The sequence below is a fragment of the Podarcis cretensis genome (genome assembly GCF_951804945.1).
Source record: "Podarcis cretensis genome assembly, chromosome: 4".
In the NCBI taxonomy this organism is placed as follows: Eukaryota; Metazoa; Chordata; class Lepidosauria; order Squamata; family Lacertidae; genus Podarcis; species Podarcis cretensis.
In genome coordinates this window covers 48,608,398-48,624,112 of record NC_137173.1, presented here as the reverse complement: position 1 = coordinate 48,624,112, position 15,715 = coordinate 48,608,398, and the positions used below count along the sequence as shown (strand labels likewise).

Sequence of the window (15,715 nt, the reverse complement as noted above, 5' to 3'; positions counted from 1 at the left end):
GAGTAAGCCCTGTAGTGAATTAACACTAAATTTAAGTCTGATTTCATCCATCATTTTACATGGGGTGAGGAGGAGCTGAAAAGTAAGTCCTTAACAGGAAAAGGAGCCGTGGAGATGCTGACAGGCTGGAGTGTACTGGCCATGCCATAGCAACACCTCTGTCATGGATTGGCTAAGCTTCAATATTGTACTGTGCTTGAGTCAGGGAACCTTCCAGTTCCATCTGGCTGAGCTACAATGCTGGCATGAAATGCTTATGAAGTTTATAACTACATTTGGCATTACATGTATTTTTGCAATTCACCTTAACAACAACAGCAACAAACCAGTAGGTGTGGCCATGCCTGATTGGGACTGTTGCAGGAAAGGTTGGTTTCCCTGCTTGCCACAGGCTCAACAAAACTCCCCTCTCCTGCCATTTGCTCCCATTGGGATTTTCAGTGGGGTCATGGTGAGGAAGGAAAGGGTTAAACCACTTGCCATTCCAAAGTCGCTACACCTATTTTGTTTGTTTTCTATCAAACAATCATGTTAAATGCAAAAAATAAAAGCACTGAAAAGAACTTTGACCCAAAGTTATTATAATGTTTGAAGTTCAGGGACTCAGCTATACAGCCACAAATAAAATGTTTTAAGTGCAATATACAATTTGAAACTAGATGGCGATGGTGAGCCTTATGGAAAATTCAGTGTATTTTTAAAAACGCTTAAAAAAATTTTTTCCAGAACGGTTTTTATATGTGTGTAGTTTCCACCCAGCTCAGCTCAGCTTCAGTGAAGGAAAATAAAGTCATCAGTTTTACTACTACAGGGATGGGGAAGCAGTGACCTTTCAGTGGTTGTTGGGCTTATACTTGTTCCAGCAAGTATGACCAAGGTCAGGCATTATAGGATTTCACCTTGCCCTAAAGAAATGACAGGAGTGGGCTGTACTTTAGAAAGAAAGCCCAGGATGGAGCATGGGAGCAAGTGATACATGGGCTGAGAAACAAGAACCTGAAGAGAGAATAACCGAAAGAGAAGGAAGGGAGACACAAAATGGATAAAAATGAGATCTGTAGAAGCCTTGTAGCACTTAAGGTCAGAGAGGTGGTATGAGAACAGCTAAAAGAGTGATCAGGGGCTAGCTGAGAGGCTGACTAAACAAAATGTGGAAAGGTAAAGACTTGAGGAAGGGACAAATGTGGTAGGGATCAGTGGCGTAGCATGGGTTGTCAGCACCCGGGGCGAAATCTGTGACAGTACTGAGAGAGAGTGAGTGAGCCAGGTAGGGGCAGAGAGCTGCGAGTGCGAGCGCCCCCCCCAGATGTTGTGCCTGGTGCGGCCAGCCCCCCCTGCACCCCCCACGCTACGCCACTGGTAGGGATAAAGAAATAAGGGAACTGATGAGAAAGTAAAGGTAAAGGGACCCCTGACTGTTAGGTCCAGTTGTGGCCGACTCTGGGGTTGGCATACAGCTTCCAGGTCATGTGGCCAGCATGACTAAGCTGCTTCTGGCGAACCAGAGCAGCGCACGGAAACGGCGTTTACCTTCCCGCCCGAGCGGTACCTATTTATCTACTTGCACTTTGACGTGCTTTCAAAGTGCTAGGTTGACAGGAGCAGGGACCGAGCAACGAGAGCTCACCCCGTCGAGGGGATTCAAACTGCCGACCTTCTGATCGGCAAGTCCTAGGCTCTGTGGTTTAACCCACAGCGCCACGCGTGTCCCTCTGATGAGAAAGTAGGACTGGCCTAAAACCTCAGATTGTTGGTATGGACATGAAGGAAGAGGAAAGATAAATGAATAGTGTACTCTTATGTATGTTGACTCACAAGTAAATTCCATCGAGTAATGAGGCTTCCTCCTAGGTAAGTGGAGATAGGATTGCACCCTAAGGGAGGTTTGAAGGACTTAGGGACAAAAGGCAAAGGAGCCTAGGATTAGTAGATCTAGAAAGAGACATGGCTGCTGTATAAAAGGGGAATCCAGCCAACTGAAAGACTTCTGTTGCCTCTGCAACCCTGTGATCTGACAACCCTAAGAGGGAAACAAAAACTAAGACTGGAGGAAGGGGTAGATTATACATATTTGATTTTCAACATTTGATTTCAACAGCTAATTGTCAGACTTGTAGTTATAAAAAATATTCTTGAATCTTCAAACAAAATCCTCCTGTCATTATTTTTCTCGCTATGCATATTTTTTCCTAGGCTTCCTCCATTTTCTTTTCTCCTATTTTCAACAGTCAAAATGTAATCCTCTGTGTGCCTTCTTAGGAGGAAGCCCAATTGAGTTCAGTGGGACTCTGAAGCAAGCGAGTATAGGAATGCAGCCTCTTGCTCTTGAACTTTCTCAGCCACTGTCTGTTCCACTTGGGGGGCTCAGAGAACAACGGGCCAAGGAATTAATATGATGCAATGAAAATTAATGATTAGAGCTCATAGACAATACAGAAAATCAATGGTCAAGATTAATAACAAAAATATAAAATTAATATCTACTGAAAAATGTGGGGGTGGATCAAACTAGAAGAATCCCAAGCAAATTTACATACAATTGATTGAAACAATGATCACATGATGATAATTAGAAATGGCCCTGTCAGTCTATTTTTTGCCTGTATCATTTTCACATATGTTCATTCATTAAGTTTTCCATCCCATTTCTGTACTGATGTTTTCTGCATGAAATTAGTATGTAAATACACATATATATTTTTTTTATTAAAAGTACATATTGAAACACATATTGTTTTGACTTTACACAATACAAAACATATTTTCTCCTAAAATATTTTTAATGCAAGAATTCACAGAATTTGGAGATCTGTGAAATCTGAAGAATAACTACATTCCAATCCCCATGTTGTTCCAGGTGGACATTATCTGGGAGATCCAGGAGGAGGTGGTAAGGATCAGAAATTCAGTTCCTCAAGCATCCAATTTATTTATTCCTCCTTATTGTACTACTAAGTAAAATGCTACTTAGTCCATCAGTTGTGATTATGGGCAAACCAAGTCATTCTTTTGGAGTATGCTCTACACTTTGTTGTGTGCCAAGACTGGGGAGTAATAGACTAGTTGCCTCGACAACAGGGGTACATTCCCTTTTTATTGTGAAAATTGACATTAGATTTTTACTGAGCCCTAATTCAAATTATAGTAGGAATTTAAATGTACACCAGTAAGTAGTAATAAATGTATGTAAGGCATTAATGGAAAAATCAGCCAAAGTCATTGTCAAGATGTTAAAGGACTCAGAATTCTGATCAGACTCCAACTAGTCCTTGCTTTCAGGGGGGAAAGACAAATGAGCCAAAAAGATTATTATATTACTTTTTGACCTGATTAAGTGCCCAAGAGGTATTCTGACATGACATTCTTTAACATGATATTTTGCTTTATGGGCCCTACAGTTATCATTTCAGAATGAACTTTAGCTTGAAATAGACTGCGCTGACATAAGCATCAGCTTCTGCTATACGACATCATGTTCAAAATAAGTATAAGCATCACTAAACTGACATAATGATGTCACATAAATATGATTTTCCCACATCAAAATAACACAAATTCCCATTTGACAGTTTAAGAGAACTTGTAATTTTTTAAAAAAAATAAGTCACTTAATCTGAGAAAGCCAGTGTGGGCAGGTTAAGGATGGCAGACACAACTTTGAACAGCATTCAGGAAGTATAAAAAGGTAAAGGTAAAGGGACCCCTGTCCATTAGGTCCAGTTGTGACCGACTCTGGGGTTGCGCGCTCATCTCGCTCTATAAGCCTAGGGAGCCGGCGTATGTCCGCAGACAGCTTCCGGGTCATGTGGCCAGCATGACTAAGCCGCTTCTGGCGAACCAGAGCAGTGCACGGAAACGGCGTTTACCTTCTCACCGGAGCGGTACCTATTTATCTACTTGACTTTGACGTGCTTTCAAACTGCTAGGTTGGCAGGAGCAGGGACCGAACAACGAGAGCTCAACCCATCGTGGGGATTCGAACTGCCGACCTTCTGATCAGCAAGTCCTAGGCTCTGTGGTTTAACCCACAGCACCACCCGTGTCCCTATTCAGGAAGTATAGAATACAATAAACTGCTTCATGACAGTCAGGGCTGGCAGGAACAAAGCCGATAGGTCTTAGTCACTCTGCATGGTTAGCAGGACTATGCAAATAAGCTAAATCAATGGGTTCCACAGATCTGGAAAGGGACTGTCAATAAGCCTCCCTAAAGTCAGAATCACAATGTTAATGGGTGTAGGATTCCAAGCAGGTTCCAAATCATTCTTACTTCATAATAATGAGTTCAGGAAAGACAACAAGTTGAAGGAGGGGGGATATACTTTTTTACATGTAGTTCTGATGAGATGGCAGCGTTATCTGAAAAGTGTTGTTCTGGCTCAATAAGGCAGGGAAGGCACTTTCAACATTTCCAGCTTTTGCTTGTTTGTTTAAATAATTATAATTAAAATTATACCCTGCCCACTCTGGGTGGCTCCCAACCAAATATTAAAAACACAAAAACTTCCTTAAACGTTGCCTTCAGATGTCTTTTAAAAATAAGATAATTGCTTATTGCCTTCACATCTGATGGGAGGGTGTTCCACAGGGCAGGCGCCACTACCAAGAAGGCCCTCTGAACAGTGAGAACTTTTGCCCAACAACACAAATATTCTAAAAAGGGTTTGTTTAATTTAAAATATTGTCATTCAAATAGGAAATCATTGCTTCCAAATCATTAGTGCAGGAAAATTGCTGATGGCTGTGTTTTTGGTTTGTTTGTTTTCAGAATTCTCTTGCATTAATAACAGCTCCCTTAGGTTTGGCAAAAAGAAGTGTGTTATACGTATTTTTTTAAAAAAATTAAAATGATAATTTTCAGCAAAGAGTACAGTGTCCAGGTTCCACAAGATGGGGCACCAAACTACTGTGAAATCTCTCACTAAGAGACATAGGGGAAGGGAATCTTGGTTAAGACATGTAGCCACTGAAAGCCTTACCCTCCATCAATTTGTCTAACCAGTTTTTAAAGCCAGCCAAGTTGGTGGCCATAATTACATCTTGTGGGAACAAATTTCATGGTTTGTACTGTATGAAGGACCTCCTTTGTGTGCCCCAAATCTTCCAACGTTCAACAGTCCTGGGTTCCAATATTATGAGGGAGGAAAACTTTCCTCAATTCACTTCTCTACATTATGCATTATCATTCCTTCCCCCAAGCTCACCCTTTTAAAAAAATTAAAAATCCTCATTAAAAGAGTTGCTCCAGTCATTTTGGTTGCCCTTTTCTGAAGCTTTTCCAGTTCCACACTGTCCTTTTTGAGATGAACTGACTGGAACTGTACTTAGTAGTCCAAGTGTGGCCATACCACGGATTTATAAAACATTATTATATTGGCATATGATGGAGGCCTTCTGATCTCCCTAATTTGTATTCTATTGCTCCCAGTCTACTACCAATGACAAAGGATAGTTGATTAGTTTACTGTCCAATCATACATCATCATAAGGATAGAGTGTTACCAGCTGTCATACACAAAGGCAAGTAACAGAAACCCCATCCGCATGTAATTGCAGAATCTGTCTATTATCTTTGAGAATTCTTGGAGAACAGGTAAGGTCCCTACAGACTGGAGGTGGGCAAATATTGTCCCCATCTTCAAAAGGGGGGGGGGGAATACCCAGGCAACTACCAACTTATGAGCTTGACAACGATACTAAGAAATGTCCTAGAGCAGATAATGAAAGGGTCAGTCCTTGAGCACTTAGAAAAAGATGCTGTGATTACTAAGACCCAGCATGGCTTTCTCAAAAAGAAGTCATGCCAGATGAATCTCATTTCTTTTTTCTTTTTCTTTTTGATAGTTACTATTTTTGTGGATCAGGAGAAAGCAGTGAGCATAGTATATCTTGAGTTCAGCAAGACTGTTGACAAAGTTCCCCATGATTGCCTTGCAGAGAAGCTTAAAGGATATAGGATAGTCATCTTCCAATAGCTAAAGAGCTGTCGTATGAAGGATGGAGCAAGCTTGTTTCCTCCTGCTCCACAGGCTAGGATCTTCAAGTTACAAGAAAGGAGATTCCGACTAAACATCAGGAAGAACTTTCTGACAGTAAGAACTGTTCAGCAGTAGAACAGACTTCCACAAGAGGTGGTGAATTCACCTTCCTTGGAGGTTTTTAAGCAAAGCTTGGATGACAATCTGTCATGTATAATCTAGTTGAGATTCCTGCATTGTCAAGGGTTGAACTAGATGACCCTGGGGGTATCAACTCTACAAATTTATGATTCTGTGATGCTAAGTACAATTTAATAAATAAACACTTTGTACCATTAATGTGCCTACTTGTTGTTTTTGACTTGGTTCTAACAAGGTCTGTATTTTGCTAAGCATGCTTAACAAAAAAAGAGTAAATAATACAGTGATAGAAACTAGGTCAAGTGGGTTCTCTAGAAAGAAATGTGGTGCTGCGGGATACTCAGCCATGAAAACTGCTTCACGGGCTTGAGGGCAGACAGCTCTGTTGTCAGGGAAGAACTCATAGGACTTTTAAGACCTAAGCATTTTTCCAAACAATGTGGCCAAACTAGAAAGGTGCTGCTACTGTTTTTACATTACAAAAATAAGCGCAAAACCTGAAAGATTAAGGCTGAAATCTTAGGCATACTTGCCAGGAACTTCTCTGTCTTTGGCTACTATAGACTTTCACTGAAGACTAGTTTTCATCACTTGTTTCTCTCTACAACTACTCTGCAGTTCATGGAATGTTAGTTCATATTCAACTCTTAAAAGTAGAAGTCCTTTCGGACTCTTCTTGATGTGGTAATCTTCTAGGGTACCTCTCCTACCTTTTCCTCATTGCTGGCTGGAAATAATAATAGTTTCCATTTTTGAGAGGAGCTGAAAACTAGAGAAAGCATGGTTGCTAGGGATCCCCTAACACTTCCAAATTGTTTGCAGAAACTGAGAGCCCAGGTACATCCCTCTTCTAACAGCAAACTTAAGGGGTGAGTGCCAGAAGGATTGAATCCAAATTAGGGTGTCAAAGAAACAAGAGGGAAGTATCAGCAGGTTTCCACCCCAAGGTTTCCAGAACTACAAAAATATTTTAATAAGAAAAAGTTCTAGGAACAAATCCCCATAAAATGTTGAGAAAATCGGGGGGGGGGGGGGGGGAGAGACCAAGCTAGGAGAGTAAAATGCCCTGCTTGAGCCCCTTGCATTTTAGTAGTCTAAAGGTGGGCATAGCTAGCTGGAACCTTGAACAAGAGCATTCAGGTTAGGGAGGTGATGATGTGCTACAACACAGAGCCCCCTTATAATACACTAGCAGTGTGAGACGTAGCCAGGTTCTGATAGCTGAGACTTCTGGTCCAATCTGCACTACACATTTAAAGTAGTATCATACCACTTTAAACTGTCATACCTCCCCTCACAAAATCCCAGGAAGTGTAGTTTGTTAAGGATGCTGAGAGTCGTAAGGAGGCCTCTATTCCCCCCACAGAGCTACAATTCACAGAGTTCCCTGGGAAGATTTATTGAGTGTAAAACCTCTAAGGGAATTATAGACCAGTGAGGGGAATATGGGTCTCCTGGCATTGCTCAGCACAAACAAACCACAGTTCCAAGGATTCCTTAGAGTAAGCTATAACTGCTTAAAGTGGTATGACACTGCTTTAACTGTTTAGTGCAAACAGGTCCTCTGAATGAAATTTACCCTTTGTCACCTTGTTCATCAAATTCCACCTAAAATCAAACCATGAAAGTGTAATATGTAGCTAGGCTATGTGCTATGATTACATATTTTGAGACAAAATTTTAAATCTGTACATTGCAATATACCTCATTCTTCACCTACCCTAGGGCACATTAATTGGCCAATTACAATTCATTACTATGAAGCTTGGAGATCACCGCGCCCACACTAGTGATCATTCTATGACACTGTTGATCTAACTTCCCTCATAACACATTGATATAAGCAATGAAGCTACTCCATGGATCAAAGATATCAGTATCCGGAGGATATAGTATGGCAGAAGAGTGTAGATGGATTGAAAGAGTATACACAGCACAAGAAGTCCCATACACATAAATATCCTCATGTCCTCCAATGACTCAAAAGTTTTAAGAATGTATATCAATTTTGGGGCGGGGTCATGTTTATGGTTTGAGTCTTGCTAAAAGTTATATATGTATATGCACTACAATACTAAATCACTGCTCAACATTATAGCATCACCAGGTTCTGTCTTTTTTTAAAAAAGGAAAATGAAGCCCTGTTCTTAAAGCAAACACAACACAAATCATATAAACCTTGCATTTGGCTGCATACAAATTAGTTTTAAAAAAATATCTACAGGCAATATACTTCACGTGCAGTCTTTTGTCTAAAGATTCTTTATTTGGAACTAATAAATACAACCGTATAAGGCTTCAGCTGAACAGTAAGCATGGTACATGCATCACTGACAGTAAGCATATTTTTATGTTTGCAAATATATAGTTATTTGGTGCTGTATTGTGGGGATGAAAAATTAGAAGTATCTCGTAACAGTCAGTATAAAATCTAAGTTTATTGTTTCTTGGTTACATAAGGAATAGCGCATTGTCCCATAATTAGTATAATACAGTATATCAGTATCATTAAGTCTCATTAAATATAAAAACCTCGCTCAAACTAATTAAGTTAAGTTGAATCTGCAGAACGTGAAATCATAAGGAGAACTTAATAATTAATATGTATACCATAAATTATCTGATGAACACCAATGGTTCCTTTTTTAAAGACAACATGAAAATTGTTAACATTTATGTTACACTTAGATTTCTCCTAAGTGTTTGGATATATTTGTTTTGTCAAGTCCTCTTACTTCCTCCTGTTCCAAATGATATACTAAAAGACTCCCCCTCTCCTTGAAAAGCATGGCATTATCACTATTCAACTAACTGTATTGCCATCCAAGCATTCTTACTTTCAAACACACACCATGGAGCTCCCAGTTATAATACTTTATAATGTATCTTGAGAAATGATAGTGTTTTACTAAATATTAATCACCTTAATTTAAATTCTATAATTATGCATTCAATGAAACACTGTCATGAACAAAAAACAACATATTTGTACAAACTTTACAGACACTCAATACAATCTATATTATCCAATATATTATATATTATCCAACACAAATATTTCCGTATTATAAACATGAGCTTACAGGTTTTGGTAACCAAGTCATTTTCCCAGTTGTGTGAGTCCACAGAAATAATTAGATGCTTAATTAAAATAATATTTTGCTAACGCTGTTCTAGTACTGCTTCAGATACCACAAGGGTAAAAAATAGTTAATATTTTAAATGAACATACTGTTATCACTCACACATGGCTGTCCAAAAATATATACCTTATTCTGGAGGAAAAAAACATTTACATTTTCTTTATAAAAAGAAAAACCATTAACTGTAGATTTAAAGCAATTAAAACAATGCTGTATCCATTCTTCAAACCGTTTTAGGAACATCAAGGTTGACAAAATAAGTAAATAAAGTGAAGATGTTTTGGTCAAGTAAACATTACGAAACTACCCCCATTCTGAATAATAATAAAAAATCTTTTTTAAAAAATCCATTCAGAGTGGTAGAGATTAAGTATTTTCATGCTCATCAAACTTATAATAATAGTTTCGATTGAAAGAAAAGCAAAATCTTATTAGGCATTCACTAAAGCTTTCTTAACAAAAGGGCTTGTGGCCCTTTCACACACAAAAAACCCTTAACCCTTGACCTTTTCTCAGTTAACAGAATAAGAACACTGAAAATATTACATATCATATGAATGTTTGTTTTGTACAAACACTCTTCTCCATCTACTCTTGGGTAAGGAAAAAAGAAGTCCTCTATTTGAAACAGCACAAGCCTGCTTCTTAAGTCATGTGACTTTTTTTTTTTTTTTTTTTGCTAAGAGCCATGTGCTCGCGTATCATTTTACTCTGAAATATCTATGCGGATTTCAGCTCAACCTGCCTTTGCTTATAATGCATGACATGGGCTGTGAGGGAGCATGAGAACCATCTCTCTTAAAAGCAAGGTTCTCATAGTTGGCCTGTAACCATGGAAGCAGATGCTTCTTCCTTCTTTCTTTTTCTTTCTTTCTTTCATTTTTTTTTTTTTGCCTTACCCCTCCTTACCTCCTTGCAGCCACGAGCTGCTCCCTATTGTTAAAAGAGGTACGCCTTGATTTTTCTCCGTCGTGACCGAACTTGTCTCTTCTTCAAAGGGCATGATGCTGCAGGTCATCGGTCTAGACTGTTTGCACGGTCCAGAGAACAGCCTTGATGTAACCCTTGCTCCGTCTGTGCCACACCACCAGCCGTGCAACTGCAGACTGTGGGGGGACATTGGAGATCTGTATTTGAAAAGAAGTCCGTCTGATTTTGCCATTGTGCCTTTTCACTCATCGATCGAATGAATATCGAACCTTCTGTCGTTGCATGTGTGAAATAGATAGCTTAGCAAGCAGTTTTGAGCCCAAACCTGTGCAAAGGGCCAAACTGTTTCCTTTACTCCCAAGTAGTTTTCTTCATTAGATATCTGTTTCTCATTTATTTTATCCAGTTACATATTGATGTTATGCTTCTTCTGTACAACCACAATCGTTATTCTCAGGCTACGTCAACCATCACCTTTCTTCTCCTCAGCTTTTAAAGTCATTTTCTTCCACATAGTCATAGTTAAGGTTCACTCCTCAGCACAGTACTTGGATATCGATGATTTAAGGCTGTAAAAACTGAGTGATCGTGAGCAGTCCAAAGTGTGTTAAAATCACACTGTTGGTGCTTTGATTACTACTACAAGTAATAAAGCTAATTCAATGAAGAAATAAATGAAGCACATCTCACATTCAGAGAGACAAAGTAAGAAAAAGTGTTGCCTTTTTTAAAATGGAAGAAAAAAAATCATTTTTCACAAATGTGTAAAAAAAGAGAACTATAGCTTAATCTCTCTCAACACAAAGTCAATGAAACTTTGATCTGAAAATAATGGAAATGTTCCCTCTTCAGTAAAATGCCTACCAAACATATTTTTTATTTGAAAGAATATATTTCATAAGAGGTGGGGGGGAGAGAGAAAGACAAACCCTGTGAAAGTTATGTATAAATGTTTCAAAATCAAACCAAGCATTCAAATATATTTAATTTAAAAAGGAAAACAAACCAACAATCTTCAGTCCCCAAAGCACATAAAGTGACGTATTCTGAAATCTGTTGATAATCATGTTTTGCTCATCCTCAAATACTGTGACCAAATCTCTATGACCACTGGCTGTCAAAAAAAGGACAGGAAAGTTAACCCCCTGACAACTATCAGAATCTGTTCATTGTAAAGTATGCTTGCCTCTACTCTGGTCTAATAAAATTCGGAATCAAAAAGGGCTTATATATTCTTCAGACTGCTGCTTAGCAAGAACTGTCTATATATGACATCAGTATCTGTGTATGTTTTGAGATATCAGTTTCTCTGTACTTGGAAGACATACCTATTTTCTCTAATTGCCAAAGGCAAAGGGGAGGTGCACTAAAGAATAAAGAAGGTTATTGTGACAGATGAAACATAATTCACAATGAATACTCTTTTCATCCAGACTTAAATAGAAGAGGATTACTCCAAGGAGAATTTTAGAAGAGACAGTATACTTTGATTCCAATAATATAAGGACAGGCCACAAACTGGAAAGGCACTATAAACCTAAATAGGATTTTGCTGAAGATTTTGGATTTCTCTGTACTGGAAGAAGTGCTAACTTGAAGAAAGTCTGAAGAGAAACAGTCAATGCAAAGCAATATGAGCTGGGATTTTCTGGAGTGGATAATGATGAATGTTTGTCTTATATTTCTTCTTCATTTGACAGAACCTTAATGAAATGAGATCACGCTATTTCTTCGGTAAATTTGTTCTGTGAAAGTAGGTACCTTATTTTAATACACTTACTAAACTTATCTGGCTTCATAGAACTTCATTTGTTAATCTTCCTGCTATACTTTGCTTTATCAGATGCTGGAGAAGTTAAAATTAGAAAATACTTACTATAATAATTGTTTTACCAGATACAGGCAAATGTATTAGAACCAAAACACATTATATACCTATAACTACATATTTATTTTACTTGCATTTTTGAAATTTTCAGGGGGAAATGGTTTAAACTGTAAATTGTTTAACTAATTCATTTTAATATTCTCTTTTGCTTATTTCACTTCCCTCTTTTTTAAAGTACATTTTGAGGAAATTAATTACTTATTATGATCATAGTTATTTAACAAGTAAACATAATAAACCATTGCTTTTTCTACATTTTCATTTTCTTTGATGCAAATATGTCTTGATTAACAAATAGGTGCATTTTATATGTTTGTCGTTGTTACTTCAAGCTGCAGTTTTGCCACAAAACAATGTAGCAAGATATTATTTAAGCTAAAACAGAATACAGAGAATCTTGAATGGTAATACCCCAAAACAGTTTAGGGCGAAAGCACACATTAGATTATTGTTATAGGTTTTCTTCATTATTGTATACATTATAAAATACTTCTAAATGACTGTAAGGATGAAAAATGGTTTCTTAATCGAAATAAGAAATGTTTTAAATAAGAAATGTTTTATAGTATAGTTCTATCTTTACTTGTTTCATACTTAATGACATGCCACGCTGTTTCAGTTCTGAACAGCATGCTACACATTTTAGCAACTTGTTTGTCCACATATAAGATTATTGAAGATTAAATTAACATTTGAATTAATATTAGTCCAGACATCTGAAGGAAGATGCTGTCCATTGAGTTACATCCCCTAATTTTATTACCAAGAAAAAATTTCATTCTATAATCTGTCACTACAAAAAACTATTCAGAACAATATATACGATAATATTCAAGCACTACTTTCAAATATCTATAATATCAAACTGCCTATATCCCTTTTAATAACAGCCATGGCATAATTCAACATTTCTGCAGCCCTTTCTCATAGAATAAGCAAGGATGAAAAGAAATAGTGAAATGCAAGCTATTTTATCATGGTGAGTACAGAGCAAGAGGCGTCAACTCAAAAGACAAATAAGCTGAAAACAATTGTTTCATACAAAATGTCCATCTGTGTCAATTTCAGAGGTACGTGTTAAAGAAAAAGAACAGAGTACAGCCATTTTTATTTCATTTTGAATTTTAGTCATTATATGCTTCACTGAACGCTTATTAGAATATTTACTTTAAATATTTAGCTGCCATGAAGATTCTAAAATAGAAGGTTCCAATTTAAATCTTAAGATAGTATCTTTTAGAAAACTGTGACTATACTATTCATTTTTATCAAGTTATGTTTAATGAAACAAAACATTAAAAGCTGCAATCTTAGTAGCAAATCATTGCATCTGAATAAAGTGTTTCACAAAACAGAATGTTATACTAACCATACAAATTCATATTACATAGTAAAATTTGATGCCACTATATCTTAGCTAGGTTGCATAACAGTATTGTAGATCAACATCTCATTAAAAAAAAATACTGTAGTCTAAAAAACAATATTATTTTAAATACTACATTATTGTATAGTAGCCCTGCATGCTAATAACAATTCAGAATGCATATTTTCTGCAATTAATTGGCTATGTTAGTAAATATGAAACGTGTGTTTAGTTCATTGTTTGAAGTGTGAACATTTTTGTTTAAAGACTGTTTGCATTATTTCCCTTGACCCTTTGTTGCTGTATGGTTATTACAAATTCAGCAGAGCAATTTAAACATCTTTAATTAAAACTATTTTGATTCGATGAGGCTAGGAGCCGCACTCTCCATCTTTTTTTAAAGAAGACTTTGATTTTATAAGACAAGCTGGAGAGGAGTCAAATCTGCCACATGCTGTGTGAAAAAATGCCACCCTGGTGTGAACAAAGGGTTTAGAATGGAGTCAAGAAGCGTGCAAGCTCAATGTGTAAGCTTTTCCTGTGAATTGTTCTGCCACAACCTGCAGGATATCAAGTGGGCCGGGAAGAATAGGCAGCTCTTAGAAGCTACAACAGAGAAACACTGGCAATCCAAAGTGTGTGAGAGCCTCTTTTGTTTTGCTTCATTACGGCAAACTGTTTTACCCAAACAGAAACTAAATTCAAGACCAAAAAAAGAAAAGGAAAAAGTCTGAGACTGGCTGCAGAACCAGTGGTATGTGCCTTTTTATCTTCTCACAGTCCGGAACAAGGTGATGGAATTTACAAATCAGATAATTCATGGCATGGGCCTCTCAACTCTCCTTCCAAAATATAAGAATAACTTGTGCTGCCCACCAAAAGAAAGAAAGCTCTGTGACCTCTTCCTAAGCTAACTGCTGTGAGATGGAGAAAAACATTAAACCTTTCTAGCTTTATGCATTTCCTTCATGATGGGTGATGTTGAATTGAAAATAAAATTCAGTTTTTTCTTAACTCCAGTGGGTCAATTTATTTTCACTTTTGACTAATATTTGTAATTTTTTTCCTCATTACTTGGCAACAATTAATCTTCATAACATGCTCAAAAAACAATCCTCATAAAGTTTTTGACAATTATATACTGTTTTTTAACAAGTGATATTCATAATCACCTTCAGTGATGTCTCTTAGTTCAAAGACACAATTTCATGTAAGCATTAATTTGTGTGGGATACTATTCACTGTAATTTAGAAAGTAATATAAATGTTCTAATCAAAATTACGAATGTTTTAGGAATTCTATATCACAGTCATTATCAATTTCCACGTAAACAACAGAATATATTATCTTTTTATCCTGCATAAAGAATTCTGTAAGAATCACATTTTGGAAGTTTCTCTCTTCCCAACTAACAAATACAGATCAATCTGCTAAAGTAACATTACCATCACAGTCCATTCTATTTAAAGTATAATGCAACACAACACCCAAGGACAATACATATCTTTTAAAAAAACCAACTTATTTCTACAATTACTTTGTTGTGCATTATAAAATTATTCCTAATTAGTTCACAGCTAGCTTAAAAACTAATATAATTGGATTTTAGCTAATTCTAGCTGAATATCAACAAGAGAAACTATTGAAAAAGGAATTTTAAAGCTCACTTTAACATTAATAACTCTTTCATACTGTATATAACAGAGTCTGTCCAAAGCAAACACTCAGTATATCCCATAATATTTCATAGTTTTCCATTGTTTTAGATGTAGACATGAGTGCGTTCACATGGAAATATGATTTCCACCAAAAACTGGGAAGGGGGACTGAATAAGTCTGAAAACAGCAATCTGGCCATTATGTATTGCTAATAAGTGTGATTGAGCTGGTCAGTGTCAGCACTGCAAAGAAGCACATTGTGTTCATCCAGGAGGAATGTGGGTTCAGGCACACAGTAACAGCATAATACTTTGCATGTCTATTCAGAATAAGCCCCACTAAGATCAACGAACCTTACTCCCAAGTAAGTGTTAATAGGATTGCGGCCCAAGTAACAGATTTAGCAAAGAGGACTGCAGCCTGGCTTCCTGTAGTAGAGCAAATGATACTGTAATTCTTTACTGGACCTGGCTATTTGGACCTGACCATCGTCCGATTTGCAGTTTTGAATTCCAGTGGTCAGTCCTGAGCAGAACACAACTCAAATTGCTCATGTTACGAACATTTTTATTGAGTATTTTTGCTAAACATGATTTTAGTTCTTTTTGA

The 15,715-nt window shown here is 37.2% G+C and overlaps 2 long non-coding RNA genes across 14 annotated transcripts in view; one reads left to right on the top strand and one right to left on the bottom strand.

The window, feature by feature from the left end:
• Positions 1-15,715, bottom strand: part of LOC307213857 — a 241,109-nt gene that overhangs the window by 87,356 nt on the left and 138,038 nt on the right. The gene's annotated exons all lie outside the window — the stretch shown is intronic.
• Positions 11,278-14,460, top strand: LOC307215390. The gene is made up of 2 exons (XR_013838497.1): positions 11,278-11,945; positions 12,998-14,460. It is a non-coding gene; the product is annotated as an uncharacterized lncRNA (long non-coding RNA).